This window comes from Sus scrofa, chromosome 7 (assembly GCF_054392235.1).
Source record: "Sus scrofa isolate SSC_HxYL_T2T_F1_AM1 chromosome 7, Sscrofa_HxYL_maternal_Yorkshire_Landrace_v2.0, whole genome shotgun sequence".
NCBI lineage: Eukaryota > Metazoa > Chordata > Mammalia > Artiodactyla > Suidae > Sus > Sus scrofa.
The window spans coordinates 90812601-90830257 of record NC_139389.1 but is presented as its reverse complement, the minus strand read 5'-3'; the positions used below and the strand labels follow the sequence as shown (position 1 = coordinate 90830257).

Below are 17657 nucleotides of genomic sequence, written 5' to 3'. Positions count from 1 at the left end.
ACTGGGGATTTTTTTTGCTTTTTGGTAAAAAACTGCACATTTTAATATTTTTGCATTGTTGTTTTCTTATTTGTGAAGGGAGAAAATACATAAAAATGAAAATATGGACTTTAAAACAAGGGAAAATCACACATCATCTCCAAAGGAAGGAAGAGTGAGAAAAGAGAGAAAGAAAAACAGTCCTCCAATGTGGCATTAGAGTGTGATCCATGTCCCATCAGGAAGGATAACTAAGTTATAGATAATAAGATATAGATAGTTAATTAGTCAATAGTTAGTTCTTTATTACGTTTATGATGTGGACAGATGAAAAGGTCATTATAACAGCAACACAAGGGGGTGGACTCAAATGCTTGTGGAGCTGGGATAAAGCAAATCACTGATGGTTTAATCTCTCATAGATCAGCTTTTCAAAAAGAAGAATCAACAGAATGGAAAACCTCCTCTGATTATATTTTGTATCTTTGTACTAAAAGTATGCAGAATGCTAGTGAAAGGGCCACTGATGAACTCTAATTATCAGAGTACTCTAGATCAGTTTTCTACTGCTTTGCAACAAAGTAGCTTAAATCAATAACATTCTATTTGCTCATCAGTCTGCACTTAAAGCTAAGCTCAGCTGGGAAGTTCTTCTGCTGATCTTACCTAGGCTTTCCCATGAGTCATCTGGTATCTGGCAGCTTGACTGGGGTTGAAGGCTTCAAGACAGCCTCATTCACATCTCTGGGGCCTCTCTCTCCAAGAGGTCTACTCTCATTCAGTAGTCTTGCCCAAGCTTCCTCACAAGGTGGTGAGGAACACTACATGAGGGCAAAGACAGAAGCTGCAAAGCAAACCACACTTAGAATGCAGCAACATCATTATTGCCACATTCTGATGGTCAAAGCAAGGCACAAGACCAGGCCAGATTTATGGTTCAGCAAATAGACTCCACCTCTATTGGCAGGATGAGGTGGAAAATATTGTATGTATGTTTCTTTATCAACTAGAAACTGCTTAACTACCCACTCTGATTTGGCTAAATCTCAGAAATACCTTTAGTATAAGGAACCTGAGATCTGTCCTACAAGGCTTGAAAGTGCTGTTGTTCCAACTTTTACTAACTCGAAGGAGCATCAGCTCTCTTTCATTCCTGCTTTTATCTTAGATTCAAAGATTTGTAGGAGTTCCCATCATGGTGCAGCAGAAACAAATCTGACTAGGAACCATGAGGTTGTGGGTGAGATCCCTGGCCTCGCTCAGTGGGTTAAGGGATGTGGCATTGCTGTGGCTGTGGTGTAGGTCAGCAGCTGTAGCTCTGATTCAGCCCAAAGCCTGGGAACCTCCATATGTCGCAGATACAGCCCTAAAAACAAAAACAAACAAACAAAAAACCCCAAAGATAAGTAATTTTAATTTTTAAATGATTTTGTATTCTGATACTATATATGAGATTCACTTAAGCTACTGACCTTCTGGAGCTTTCTGTACATAGGGCCACTCAGTCTCCTTTCTAATAAAATAGAGACACAGTCACATTACTTGAGTTGAAAGGAGCCTAGAGGTCCCGTGAAAACTCTCATTATCAACAAGTGAGATTGGACATATACAGAACTGTCTGATGAACTTGAGCTGTCCAGAGGAGGAAAGTCTGTGGCAAGATCATTATGAAAAGTCAAAGACACCAGGTAGAGTAGGCAAGACAAGCAGCAAGGCCTGGTGTTAGTGGCAGTAACTCCTGGTGTGGAATGAGGGTGTTGTTGATCACCCTCCAATGCAGCTTTTCTACCCCTTCCCACTCCACCCCCAGGTTCCTGCTTGTTTCTGTGCTCCCTAGAATTGATAGGGTTGTGATACAAAGGAAAGACCTATGTCATTAGTGTCTAATCTCTTCTGTGGGAAAGGATTCCCACAGAAGAGGCTGTTAGAGGCATACAGCAAGCAAAGGGCTGGCAGTCCAGAGAAGGCTGCAGAGTTTCAGATGGTGTCCTGTGGGAGACTCAGGGATCAGCAGTTTTGAAAAAGCTGAGCAATGGCTCAAGAATAAAGCCATATGCCACAGACTGGCATCTGCCCAGGATGTAGAAGAAAGGCTACAGCAGCCATCAGAACAAAGCATCTATACCTCTTATATGAGAGTCTTTAGAGTACTCTGAGCATGCTAGAGAGAATACTTGGGGAAGAGAACCCAGGGAAAGATGAAATTGCTGCTTCTTAAGCAGATCAGATAAATAGGACTTGGCATGCATCTACTACTCAGCAGATCCCACAGCCTGTTTTTTTGTTTTGTTTTCTATATTCTTTTCCACTATGGCTTATCATGGGACATTGAATATAGTTCTCTGTGCTATATACAGTGGGATCTTGTTGATTGTCCCCTTCATATATTATAGCTTACATTTGCTAACCCCAACCCCCACTCCATCCCTCCCTCAAATCCTTCCACCTTGGCAATCACAAGTTTGTTCTCTAGGTCTGTGAGTCTGTTTCTATTTCATAGATAAGTTCATTTGTGTCATATTTTAGATTCCACATATAAGTGATATCATATGGTATTTGTCTTTCTTTTTCTGATTTACTTCACTTAGTATGATAATCTCTAGCTGCATCCATGTTGCTGTGAATGTGTAGCCTGATGTTTTGTTTTGTTTTATTTTTTGACTATGTCTGGGGCATGTGGAAGTTCCCAGGCCAGGGACGGAACCTGTACAACAGCAGGGACCTCAGCCACTGCAGTGACAACTCCAGATCCTTAACCCATGATGCCACAGGGGAACTCCAGCCTGGTGTTTTGATTTTCTCATTTTTACTTTTTAAATTTGATTCCTGTACCTGCTTATTAAATGTGTGACGTACTTCTTTAAATGTTGAATGCCTAGAGAAATATTTTTCCCTAAAAATTGTTCTAACCATTTACCAACCAAAAGACAGTAAAATCCTAGGTTTATAAAATGCATGAATCAATATGGGGAAGGTTTTCCCTACAAAACTCTTCATTTATGGCTGAAAACATTTGTTGCCATCATTCATATAGATGTCTATGGAGAAGGCACACCAATATCTGTCCATTTTAGATTCTATATATTCTACCTTGTAGTTCCTTATACAGTAGGGATGTGCAATTATTGTTTGTTATTACATATGGCATCTATAATTATTAATTGTGGCCACAAGATATCTGGGGTTCCAGGAAAAGCCCATTTTCTAATTAGTTCCTATTGCCAGTTGGTTCACTTAATAAGTGCCCATTCCATTGTAATCAAAGCAAATTCACAGTAATTTTATTTCTTCCTCCAGAATACATCCCAAATTCAACATTTAAGCATCTGCATTGCTATGCTTTATGATAAGCGAAGACACTACCAATTTGCCTCTGGGCAACTGCAACTGTCTTATAATCAATTTCCTTTTCCTTACACTTAGCACCTTAAATCTATTCCCAAGGCAGAAGTCAGAATGACATTTTAGATAGAAAGTAGTACCTTGCTATTCCTCAGCTTGAAATCCTTCAGTGGTTTCCAAGCAAGAACATAAAGATGAAAGGAGGGGAGGGGAAGGAGAAGACCAGACTAAAGAAGGGTCAGGTGTTGGAGGGCCTCATTGTCATGTTAATGAGTTTAAACTGCCTCCTGAGGGCAATGGGAGCACTGAAGTTTTATGCAGGCAGTGAAGTGATAAAACCTTTACTTTAGAAAAAATTCTTGGTAGATGGATGGAGAATCTATAGAAGGGAATTATACCAACTACAGAGAAATCCATTAGCAGAGGATTATGATAGTTTGATAATGGTACCTGAACTTTAAGGCATGCAATGATTAGATAGACTGAAAAAATATTTAGGGAATAGAAATTATAGGCCTTAGTCATTGGATGAAGAGGCAACGAAGAGGATATTTTAACTGGATGAATTGTGATGCCATCTACCATGCTGGTATAGAAGCTGATTTTGAAGAGAAGTGTTAAGTTTAACTTGGGTCAGTCTGGGTTTCAGTTATTAGTCTGACTTTTCAAGCAGAAAAATCCAGTAGGAAGCTAGATATATAGTATATGGCTTAGCAAAGATATCTAGGCTCGATACTTATATTCTGGTGTTACAAGTATACAAGTATATTTGGTGCCAAGAAAGAAGACGAAATCACCCAAGGAGACCATTTAATATGAAAAGAACTTAGGCCTGAAACAGAGTCATAAAGAATGCCAGGATATACGGTACAGTCAGGGGGACAAAAACCAACAAAGGATACTAAAAAAGAAATAGTGGGCAAGAATACCGGGAAGGCATATAGGGTTAGGCCACTCAAATGACTGTTCTCTTGCTCTCTGTACTTCCCCTGCTTGACCAGTGCCTGCTGCACCTGTACCCTTCTCACACAACTGGCCTTCCTACATATCTGCCCTGGGCCTCAGCTCACGATTGTGCCTAATAGGTTATCAAAGGGATGGTGAGGGTGTGCCCCTCTGCTGGTTTCCCTGGTAACACATGAAACAACCCAATGTCAATTCCCTCTATAACTTGCAACACTCACCCACCTCCTGTCCACCGGCAAAGAGAAGACTGGGCTTTTTCTTTGAGATCTTGCACTGGACAAGTACAGGCCTGTATGGTGCAGCCCAACAAAGTGCCAGAGAAGAAAACCATGAGAGTGGCAGGGAAAAAAGAAAAGACAAAGTTATCAACAATGTTGAATTCCATTAAACAAAATCAAGAAAGAAAAACATCAAAGTAAGATCAAGGAAATAATTAACCAAGAATAGCAAGCAAGAACAGCAAGGTCCTGGAGTTCTCCTGTGGCACAGTGGGTTAAGGACCCAGTGTTGTGACTGTAGCAGCTGTGGTGTGGGTTCCATTCTTGGCCTGGGTGTGTACTGTGGTGTGGGTTCCATTCCTGGCCTGTGGTGTGTACTGTGGTGTGGGTTCCATTCCTGGCCTGGGAACTTCTGCATATCACAGGTGTGGCCAATATCCCAGCAAGGGTATAATAGGCTCTCAAGGTATTTGTCTGTGAATGTGAGGGACATATAATATGATGGCTAAAAAATGCCTCCCTCTATCAGATGACTACATCTTAATCCCTAGAACCTGTGAATGTTACCTTATATATGACCAAAGGAAAAAAAAAATAGAAAAAGAAAGAAAGGTCTTTATAGATGTGATTAAATTAAAGATCTTGAGATGCAGATATTACCCTGGATCATCCAAGTGAAGTATAAATGTAGTCATAAATGTCCTTATAAGAGATGAGAGGCAGGGTATTTCATGCTGACAGAAGAGGGGGAAGCAATGTAACCACAGAGGCAGAGATTGGAATGATGCTACTACAAGCTGAGGAATACCTACAGCTACCAGAAGCTGGAGGTGATAAGGAAGAAAGATTCTCCTTGATTGTCTGGAGGGATCATGGCCCTGCTGATACCTTGATGTCAGCCTAGTGGAACTGATTTTGGACTTAAAAAAATGTTTAAGCCACCAAATTTGCGCAAATTGGTTAAAGCAGTCATACTGTAGGGGAAAATGACCCAACAAAAATGTCGAAAGGAGACACCCCAGCCATGACGACTAAGCAAAATCCAGCTAAACTGCCCCTAACCCAGACAACTAACTCTAACCACCCCTCCCCCACACATCTGCTTCTGTAAAACTCACTCCTGCGTCTATTACTTTGCCAGTTCTCATTCCTGTCCGCCAAGCATGGACCCGAAAGAACTAGCCCTTAAAAGCCTTGTGAAACCCCTCTTCGGTGGTGCTCAGACTTCAGAAGCAGTATTTGAATACTGATATAAACAAATCAGCAGAGAGGTTGGATTTAAGGTGTAGGAATGAGATACACCAAGGGCCCTAAGGAAGAATTCAGGGGAGATCTAGAACCCACCCGCAGAAAGGCCTCTGCACAGAGGGGGTCCTGACTCCACTTCACTAATCAAATTCTCTCTCCTAAAAATTAGAAATTTAGGGTTCATAAATTCTGGTCAGACTCTGCTGGCCATTTTAGTGATGCAGCTACAGAGATGTTACAAAGAAAGAAGTATAAATGACAGACTTCATGACCTCAGAGTGTTGAAAGAAAAAGTGGCTAAAGTTCCTTACCATGTTCCCACTCCTGTTCCACTTCCTGATGATTCTGACAGGGACGGAGTAGGCGCAGGTAGTTGTGGAAATCCCAATAAAGGATTACAGATAGAGTGGGAAAACTAGGGGATTTGGGAGATCAGGGTAAGTTAATAAATTGCTCAAAAAAGCTATCATAACAAGGCAGGCTTGCTTGACTAGCGGAGGTTCAGAATTGCCTCAGGTCATTGGATGGGGGATGGGATGAGGCCTGCTTTCAGATTCAGTCCAAGGGCAGGAGTTTGAGGACTGCCCTTCTGCTGATTTGAATAGACACCTTACCACATACTAAGGAGGAGCAACTGCTCAAAGAAAGAGGAAGAGATGGTTTTTTCCAACTCCCACTCTCCTCGGATAATAAAACTGTAGCCCACCTAATCCTCAGGGCAGAGCCTCCTTGCCTACCTGCTTGCATCTCTCCAAGTGTCTATTTGGAGAGATAATAAATCTATTTCTTGCCTATCACTTTGTTTTTTGCTGAATTTCTTCTGTGCGATAGCATGAAGAACCTGAACCTCAGCAGGTCCAGACACCAGGTGAGCCATTCTAATTTAAAACTGTGGGTTCAAGTCCCAATCTGGGTTTAGTCTGGGTTTGAGTTCCTGGCACATGGGTTTAAGTCCCATTGTGGGTTTAGGCTAGGTTCAGGCCATTCGTGCGGTCAGCTTCAATTCTGCTCTTGGATTCCACAAAATAGCTCTGCATGAAAATAAGTTCCCCCTTGTTTTTGTTACTTGCAACCAAAATTTTTGACTAAGAATTTGATAGGATTAGGTTTTAATCCCAACTTGATCATTTTCTAGGTATTAACTTCTAGGCCAAAGCTACTTAATTTATAAAGTGGAGACAACAAAACCTACCTTTTGAGGTTTTATGGGTTTTATAAGCTTCAAAGTAGAACATATGTGAAACCCCTGGAGTGTCATCCTCAGATGCTCAGTTATTGTTAGTTCCATTCTCCTTCACCTGGAGATGGTTTGAAGAGAACAGAAAAATCTACACAGATAGTTTATTTTACATATAGTACTTAGACCTTGGAAACAGATAGTAAAGAATATTCTATGACCAAAAAGTGCTTGTAGATTATAAAGAAGCCTGAAGTTTCCCATGGAAATCTGAGAAAAGATGTGGCACAGTGCCAGACGACCTTTCCATCCAAGGCAGCCAAATCAACACTGCCTCCCTATGTCTCTTCCAATAACACTGTTTCTGTTTCTGCACCAAATCCACCTCCAGATAGTTACATAATAATAGCTCACCTGGGAATCTATCATGAATATTCTGTCAAAGCCTTTTAGATTCCATTTATTTAACATAAGGCACACATTCCTTAAATCCTTAAATCGTACTCTCCACAAAAAACAAGATTTTGCCTCACACCCCGTTCTTCATGGCACCTAAAAGATTGCAATTCCCATAACAGGGAAATTTCAGGCAAAATGATAGAGAAGTCACTTTAAATCCCCAAGATTTCTCTTCTTCTTTTTTTTTTTTAACTTCTAAAATGGGGGGAGTTATAGTGCCTGCTCCATAGAATTGTTGTGAGAAATAATGAGACTGTGCATGTAAAATATTCATTGTCTCATTAATGATGATAAAAATAAGGGAAGAGTACCATAAACCCTTCTTAGCCTTTGTTTGTTTCTTAGAATACTTGATCAAGAGATTTGATGATGCCTCATAGTAATTTCACAGGAGAGTCCTCAGATATTTTTTATTGTGGTCATTTAAAAATAACTCGCTATGCTTTCAGATTAAATTCTAAGTCCTCTCGCCACAAACATGACTTTGAAACTAATTTGCAAGACACAAGTTGCCAGACTTGCCATTTACAAGACTAGATGTGCATGTATCTGTTTAAGAAAAAATAATGGTGGCACCTGTGGCATATGGAAGTTTCAAGGCCAAGGGTCAACTCAGAGCTGCAGCTGGGGCCTACACCGCAGCCACAGCAACACCAGATCTGAGACACATCTGCAACCTAAACCACAGTTGTGACTGAGCTGGATCTTTAACCCACTGAGCCAAGCCAGGGATTGATCCTGTATCCTCACAGAGACTATGCTGGGTTCCTAACCTGCTGAACCACAACAGGAATGTCCATATATTGAATTTTAAACCAAAGAACATGCAACATGAAGTCTTATTCGATCAGTTATGCACTATTTAGTCCCTGAGGTCTGAGATCTGCAACTCAGAAACCTAGAACTTGCAGTCAACCTTACACTCTTCTTCACTATCAATAGCAATGAACACTCAGTTAAGCAAATTACCTTCAACTCATCCCCACTTTCCCATTGCCACTCATGTTCTATTAGTTCATGCTCCTGTAATTTTTGAACTGCTCTGCAGAAGCCATCCTCCTGAAATTGGCCTGCTTCCAGCTTTGGACCCTCAAATTCACCTCCTACACTGACATCAAGTGATATTCTAACTGAGGTCTGATCATGCTATTCTCATGCCCATATTACTCTTGTTAACCACTGCTTTTAGTAATCTAAGTCACTAAATATATCTATTACACTTTCCATCATATGACATCTACCTAACTCTTCAACCACATCTATGTACCTTATGATTCAGCAAAAAAACATCTTTATAGCTCACTGATTACCCCTGCTCTTTTTACTAATTTGTAAAGATATATATATATATATACACACACACATATATATATACATATATACACACACACACACACACACATATATATATAAAGATACACACACACACACCAATGTTTACAAAACCACTGTAAGATATCTTATATAGCTAAGATAAGTGGCCATCAACAGATGAATGGATAAAGAATATGTGATGGAAGGGAGGGGCAAGATAGGGGAAGGGGCTTAAGAGGTACAAAATACTAAGGATGAAATAAGGTAAAAGATGTAATATATGGCACAAGGAATATAGCCAATATTTTATAATATCTTCAAGTAGAGTATAATCTGTGAAAATATTGAAACACTATGATGTATATCTGAAACTAATATAATATTGTATATCAAGTATAATTCAATAAAAAAGAAAAGCATAAAGAAGAGGAAAAATCACCTATAGCCTCTTCTTAAAAAGACAGCAACTGTTAAAATTTATACATATCTTCAGGTACTTTAAAATTCATTTACCTCTTATAAAAATTCCAATTTTGGTTTGAATTTGATAGTTACGCAAAGTTAGGCAATTCATGTGCTCTCTTTGAGTTATATTTTCTCTCTTTCTCTCTCTCTCTTTTTTAATGGCTGCACCTTGGCATATGGAAATTCTTGGGCTCTAGCCAGAGCTGCCACCCATGCCACAGCTGCAGCAACACTGAATCCTTAATCCACTGCACTGGGCTGAGGATTAAACAGGCACCTCCATAGAGACAAGCCAGATCATTAACCCACTGTGCCACAGCAGGAAATCCCTGCAGGTGGATTCTCAACCCACTGCAGCATGGCAGGAACTCCAAGTCCTATTTTCTTATCTGTAAAATATGAATTATATACTTCTTTCTTACACTCTTCCTTGATCCATTGTGCAACAAAAGAAATGGAATGTTTTTAGAGGTTGTGAACTTTTAGAAAAAAGGAAATTAACATTATAAAATTTAGTATTTATATCCTAGGAAATGATTAATATGACAGATTTAAAAATAGCATTTATACTAGGACATAACTTGAAGAAATTAACTTTGTTGTAATTATGTGAGAGAATAAGAACATTTTCAATTTGGATGAGCTCATGACTCATATTGCTAACCATAAAGAATAATGATATTTTAATATACAGTGTATTTATTTTCAGAGGATATAGTATAGCTATAATATATATAATATTAATATTATATATATGATATAAATTCTTTCTAAAGCCAATATGAGATAAAAATTAACAGATGTATGACCTGTAAGATTCAGGAAACAATTGAATCATATTTAAAATTAGTTATGGAGTTCCCGTTTTAGCTCATTGGTTAGCGAACGCAACTAGCATCCATGAGGATGCGGGTTTGATCCCTGGCCTCGCTCAGTGGGTTCAGGATCTTGCATTGCCATGAGCTGTGGTGTAGGTCACAGATGCGGCTCAGATTCTGAGTTACTGTGGCTGTGGTGTAGGCTGGCAGCTACAGCTCTGATTAAACCCCTACCCTAGAAACCTCCATATGCCACGTGTGTGGCCCTAAAAAGACAAAAAGACCAAAATAAAATAAAATAAAATAAAATAAGTCATTAATATTTTATAATAAGATTTAATTAACATATTAAGAAAATGGAAATTATGTATACAGATAGTAAATAGGAGCAGAGAATTACTAATATATTAAAGTTGAAAAAGGAAATATAATTAATAATAAAAAGTATTCTAGATATCATAAGATTATAGAGAGGTGTAATAATTGTTTTAATTATATAGCTGAATCACAGACAAGTAGATTTAAAATTCTTTGGCATTTCTCAAGTGTATAAAAGATCAATATCTACTGGATTATAATAGTTTCCATCTCTACTGAGGATTCAGCAGAAATAAACTAACCTAAATAATCATCCTAAATAAATTATATATGAAGGTTTGGAGAGGAATGAGAAAACCATTATGAAACCCTCAAAAGGATGCTTAACACAGGTTTTAGAGTTTACACATTTGCACATGTTTAAAGTTAAGCTGTGCATTGTGTATGTAGCCTTGATCTACCCTTTGACCTCTAAGCTACAAGGATTTAGGTCCTTCCCTATGTTAGTGACTTTAGTTAAATTTTTTATTTCCGTTGTGCCCACATAGGAATGCTTAGAGAAGGAGGACATTAAATAAGATGGTCTTCCATCCAAATAATACATTATTAACATTGGCCAAGACACAGAAGCAACCTAAATGTCTATTGACCCAGAAATGGATAAAGAAGATGTGGTACAGGAGTTCCTGTTGTGGAGCAGTGGAAATGAATCCAACTAGGAACCATGAGGTTGTGGGTTAGATCCCTGGCCTCGCTCAGTGGGTTAAGGATCCAGCATTGCTGTGAGCTCTGGTGTAGACTGCAGATGCGGCTTGGATCCCACGCTGCTGTGGCTGTGGTGTAGGCTAGCAGCTGTGGCTCTGATTGGACGCCTAGCCTGGGAACCTCCATATGCTGCAGGTGTGGCCCTAAAAAGCAAAAATAAATTTAAAAAAATGAGATGGTCTTACTAAGCTATCTGGCAGTGAATCTTTCAGATTAAAATGATACCTGCTTCAGAGATGATCACTATGGATACTTTTGTATGTTCAGTGAACAGAAATATTTCTGGCTCATGTAATGGGAATGACTTTTGACTTTTTTTCATCTGTAGACAAAAAATTAAACTATTTCTTCCCCTGCAAAGTAACAACTCAAGCTTCTAGAAATATCCACACTTCCCCTCCTTCACTGCTTTCAGTTGTCTGTCCTTTGTTCAAATATTCCTCCTTTGGCTAACCTTTGTGGGGTTTTTTTTTGTATTTAAAGAAATTAAAGTATAAGACATATTAGTTTCAGGTGTACAACATAATGGGAACTTAAATCTATAAGGATTTAAGTCCTTTTCTATGTTAATGACTAGTTAGAATTCTTATCTGAGGAATTATGTTCTTTAGGTTCAGCCTGTGGAACAGACATTGCCAACAGGGAGAGGGATGACAAAGTCTTTTCACAGCCCACTAGCTGTAATATTCCTCAGAAAGCAAGAAATGGTGAACAGTATAAGATGATGCAGAGAGACCAGAATGATGATTAATTTACTCTGAGGTATTTGGTGACCTTCATGTTTAAAGAAGATGCAGGGGAAGCTGTCAGATTGTAAGGAATTAGGAGGAGGCCATTGATGGGTAATAGAGCAGTTAGTATTAAGGGGAAAAAATATTTCTTGAAAGTTGGAACATAAAGAGAGATGATCATGGAAAGATAGTATGGAACTGAGTTATAGCAACACATTCTAAATTAGGAATTTGTCTTTTCAAAGGCATTGTGAACCACTGAGCTCTGAAAATGACAAAAACAGATGGAAAAACATACCATGTCCATGGTCTGGAAGAGGCGATATCGCAAAAATAATCATACTACTAAAGACAATCTAGAGATTCAGTGCAATCCCATCAAAAAAAAAAAAAACTGCCTTTTTTTTTTTTTTACAAAACTAGAACAAATAATTTTAAAATTTGTATGGAAACACAAATGACCTCAAATATCCAAGAGAATCTTGACAAAAAAGAACAGAGTTGGAGAAGTCACTTCAGACTATACTGCAAAGCTACATTAAGCATAACAAAATAATACTGGCACAAAAATAGTACAAAGATCAATGGAATAGAGAGCCTAGGAAAAAACACACACACAATTATGGTCATTTTCACTTCTATGACCCACTGGAGTTAGTCAGGCAGTATATGGTTGTACATAAGGCAAAAAGATTTTCTTTCCTCTCTCTCACACCAAACAGTAAGACTATTTCTTACAATTTGCATTTACTATTTCTATGATAATTAGTAAAAAATTAAATTTTATTTATCTTCTGAATTTTCTCTTCCTTAAGTTTTCTAAGCTGTATGTGCAAAAACAGACCTTATTATCTTATACTTTTCCTTTGATGTTTATATCTTCTTCTTGTACTCTGTTCCTCTCTCCATGAATCAATGAGAATACTACAGTTGTACACAACATAGGAAACTTTGGACCTGGAAGGGACTGCAGAAATAATTTTCTATTACCTGCTCATTTTACAGTTGAGGAAATAATACTATAGAGAAATGAAGTGTATTATCTGAAGTTACAGAGTAAGTCACTAAATAAACTTGAATAGAATTTAAATTTTATGATTCACAATGTGGATTATGAATCCATAGTGTGTTTAGTCCAACACACTAAAGTTATTTCTGAGTTAAAAGTATTAATTTTGGTGTGAAATTATGGATCATGTAATCAAATCAATAGTTAAACTCTTCCACATAGATTATGACTATGCTAGCTTTTGATTGGAGAGTGGAATAGCCTTACAGATAATTCACACACACACACACACACACACATACACACAGGATTTTTATGAAGTTTCCTATTTAACTTGCTAATTTTTTTTGGTTGAGTTGATTTTAATTTAAGAAAAGCCAAGTATATTTACATATTCCTTAGAGATTCTTTAATCTTACTTATGAGATAAATATTTCAAATTAAGAGGATGATGTTTAAACATTTTTTAAAATCTCTTTTTTCCCCTCCTTTTGTGATTCATTCATAGCTTCCTATGTTGGTCTGCTAGGATTCTGGGTGACAATTCCCTTGGATAAATGAACCCATGTCAGCAAGCCCAAATCTCTGCGGTATCATCTGGTAAGCACTTTACTGTGCCAATTAGCCATATCTTTCACAATAACAGTCTTCACTATTATTCACTTTCACTATAAAGCTTCATATACATGAAGCAATGCTAGTTTTAACTAGGCAAAGTTGAATATGGTTAACTCTTTTGTAATAGTCACATGTCAGGTCTTTATACGAGTGTGTTGGTGACAAATATAGAAATAGCTTAGGGATATTGGTGTATAATGTTGACGTCCCCAAGGTCAGTATTGAATAAACATCTCTGGTGAAGGATCAGTTGTAAGTAAATCAATTAATTGCTACCTTGTACAACAGAAACAACTTCAGTTGAGCTTAATAAAGAAGAATCAATACACATGAGAGGAAAGAGAGCATGCAGTCAGAAACTGAAATTACTTTTTTTCCTTTAATCCATTGCTATCCAAGATTGAGACCCAAGAAAGGGAATTAGAAGTTAGGAGGCAGTATTTTAAGTGGGAATGAAATTTGACTTCATTTAGTTCTGGGCTTTATTTCATCTCCTGATGTGAAGACAGAGCCCCTTTCTTTCCCCTGTTAATAAGAGAGCACTGCGAGCAGAGTCTCTATGGGAAGCAAAAGGAGTTCATGTGGGCCAGGACAATGGCAGTCTGGGAACTCTACCAGGAGCTCTGAGATCAGGTATTATGCAGATTTTCCTTTTCTGACCATGGTTATTTAAATAGGTAGGATGAATTATGACTGTGTTTGAAGCACCTTAAGAAACCCAGATGCTTACGGACACTTGAGGACAAAGCTTCCTTCTCTCTCACTTAGATCAGCCTAGGATGCTGGGAGTAGAATGTGGGGCACTGGAGAGGGACTAAGAGGTGTTAAATAATAAGAAAGTCATGAGAAAAGAGCAAAATCTTTTCTGTATACTGGATAAAGACAGATCAGAGAATCGATGTAAGTTTTACCTCTTACCAGTCTAACCTGGGGTTTCCCTTCTCATGGTCTCTACTTCCCTTACTGTGAAAAGGAGCTAATATTAGCAACTTTTATGGTTTTCGAACATGCATATAAAGATGTTATTGTGGTGTTTTGCCCAAGATAGCCACTGTTTTTGTTTTGATGTGGGTTGCTATTACATTTTCATAGCTAGCTCGCCAAAACTGCTTCAGACTGGGAGATGTTACCTGATTGTGCCTCATCAATTCTTTAATATCAGATATGAAGCTGTACAGCCAAATAAATTATATCCATTTCTCAAAGTGCAGCATAGATCTTAATTTTTTACCTAAGATAGCCCTGATCAGTCAGGCTCATGTGTATTTTTTCTACTTCAAAAATTTTATGATTATACTTCTTATTTGACATTTTTATATAAGTACATCATTTTTATTTTTCATGGGCTAAAATGTAAAACCTTAAAGGTAGTGAATAATATTTTGACACTTCCAGAAGTCCACAGTGTCCTGGAAAAATGCATTCTGCTAATTAGAGATTTAGGAAATATTTGGTTGATTGATTACTTATGGGTATGTTAAAGGGCAAAATAAATGACATAGAAAATCTATAGTAATATTCTAATATGTCGTAAGTTATGCAAAAGGAATTAGAGAAGAAGGAGATTAAGGTGAAGAGAAGGCTTTCTATTGGATATGGGACATAAAACCAGCTGCAGATGAGGGTAAAGATGGTGGTAGCACTCAAATGTGGAGAATGCCATCGTTGTGGTGAGCTTCCTTACATCCTGCGCTGGCATTCTGTTATAAAATCACAGAAATGTTCAACTTGAAAGAATTACCTAGCATCTCCCACCCCAGTTCCTTATACTTTACTGATAATGTAAATGAATTTGAGCAATGAGTCAAGTGTAGACAGGATGGGAAAAATAACTTATTCTAGCTTCCCACAGACTTAGGTCTAGGACTTGATCACAAATCTTGTGCTTCCAAATGCAAGGTTCTTTCTGAAATTGTGTGATCATCACATGGACAATGATCTACAAATACCAATCACATAGAATTTGGTTTGCTACATTGCATTAGCTCATCCATGTCTAGCTACTGCAGCACAAACCTCTTTTCTGGCATGTCCTAATTCCATCATATACTCTCACAGCTTAAGCTATGTGATCACTTTCACTCCAGCTGAGCGACAAAAGCTGGAAAATTTGGGGGTTTCTGTATTATCTTTTATCTTATGTGAAAGAGGAAAGTGATTTGATAAAACTGTGATAGCAACGCTAAACATGAGAGAGTATTAATGAGTATTGATAAGACTAATGGCATTGCATGTAGCAGGTAATCAAGGGAGTAAGGAAAGGGAAGGTCATCAAAATTGTCTCAAACTCCATGGGCAGGAATAACCAACTGTGAGAGACAAATGAATAAGTTATATTCCATTTCCTCTTTCTTTCCTCATGTTACTCCAAGGCACTCCTATGCTGCCTCTTATGGAAACTGAGAGTATTTTAGGGAGGCTGGGGTGTTAGAAGCAGTGTTTTGTGGCAATGAGTTACTGCCTATTTTCTGCAACTACAATTTAATGGGTTTGTAAGTAAGACAACGTTTTTTATCCATGACTTGAAGCTCATGCAGTCATTGACTCCCTACAATGTTGATGTCTTCTTTACTTTCTTTTTCAGGTAAAGTTGTGTCACCTCTGCTTGTAAAGGCAATGGGTGGAGTCAATCACTCTGCTGTGTCTGAGTTTGTGTTCCTGGGACTCTCTAATTCATGGGAAATCCAGCTTCTTCTTTTCCTTTTTTCATCTGTGTTCTATGTGGTGAGCCTCATAGAAAACCTACTCATTGTGTTCTCTGTGAGCTCTGACCCTAACTTGCACTCCCCCATGTACTTTCTGTTGGCCAACCTCTCCCTTCTTGATGTGGGGGTTTGCTTGATTACAGCCACCAAAGTGATTTATGACATTCTCAGAAAACTTAAAGCCATCTCTTTATTCATGCTACTGGGGGCACAGAAATGGTGCTGCTCATTGCCATGGCCTTTGACAGATATGTTGCCATATGTAAGCCTCTCTACTACCTGGCCATCATGAGCCCACAAATGTGCATTTTGATTTTGGCTGCCTCCTGGGTCCTTGGCATCATCCATTCAGTGGCCCAATTGGCTTCCGTTGTAGACTTGCCCTTCTGTGGTCCCAATGCATTGGACAGCTTTTACTGTGACCTCCCCCAACTCATTAAACTTGCTTGCACAGAGACCTACAGGCTAGAGTTCATGGTCACAGCCTACAGTGGACTCATCTCTGTGGTTTCCTTCTTCATCCTGATTATTTCTTATGTCTTCATTCTGGTCACTGTTTGGAAACACTCCTCGGGTGGTTTATCCAAGGCCCTCTCCACTTTGTCAGCTCACGTCACTGTGGTGGTTTTGTTCTTTGGGCCATTAATCTTCTTCTACACCTGGCCCTTCCCCTCATCACAGCTGGACAAGTTTTTTGCTATCTTTGGTGCAGTTCTCACTCCTTTTCTGAGTCCAGTCATCTATACACTCAGGAACAAGGAGATGAAGGCGTGAATGAAGAAACTCTGCCATCAGCTTGTGAGTTACAGGAAGATATCTTAAATACTCTAAGATAAAAGACATTAGCTCTGCCCTAAATGACAACAGAAAAAAATAATGTCATTGGAATTTTAGATCTCTATTAATTTTATGTGCTGGTTATGTTTAGGTATTTATCATGCTGCTGTGCATCTCTAGAACTGTAATTAATAAGGATAAAGAGCTCTAACTTTGTAGCTTTCTGACCCCGTGCTGGACATTTTATATTAATTATTTTATTTACTATTCTTCATATCTCTGGGTGATTTTTTTAATAATTAAGAAATATTTTTTTGCTTGTTGTCCATAAAATTACTCTGTAAAATGCTTCAAATTATAGCTAATTTTTGCCTTAATCCACCATTTCCAATTGTCTTTTTCTTCAAAAGGTGATGAACAGAACTTGTCCAATATTGTTTTGGAAGTTAGTATATTCCTCTTCTCTGTTATTCTTTCCTTGCTTTGAATTGGTTAATTTCCTTTTCTCAGATTACCTACAAAACTTCCATAATAATTAGTTGTTTTATTTTCCCCTCTTAGGGAGCAGAAATAAGACCAAGAAGATCATTACTCTTCATTAGTATCAATTCATATGATTATTTGTTTCCATGTTCCTTCTTTATTTTCAGCACTCTTCCCCCACATTTCTTAAATGGGTCCTAGTTATAACTGGAGGATAATATTATCACTCATCCATGCCTTTTATGTATGTCACTTACTCAAAGCC

General features: G+C 38.2%; 1 long non-coding RNA gene and 1 pseudogene across 1 annotated transcript in view; both read left to right on the top strand.

Moving 5' to 3' along the window:
* The window catches only part of LOC146401763 (uncharacterized), a 909931-nt gene that overhangs the window by 546653 nt on the left and 345621 nt on the right, over positions 1-17657 (top strand). The gene's annotated exons all lie outside the window — the stretch shown is intronic.
* Positions 16044-16954, top strand: LOC100738283 (olfactory receptor 4F3/4F16/4F29-like; annotated as a pseudogene).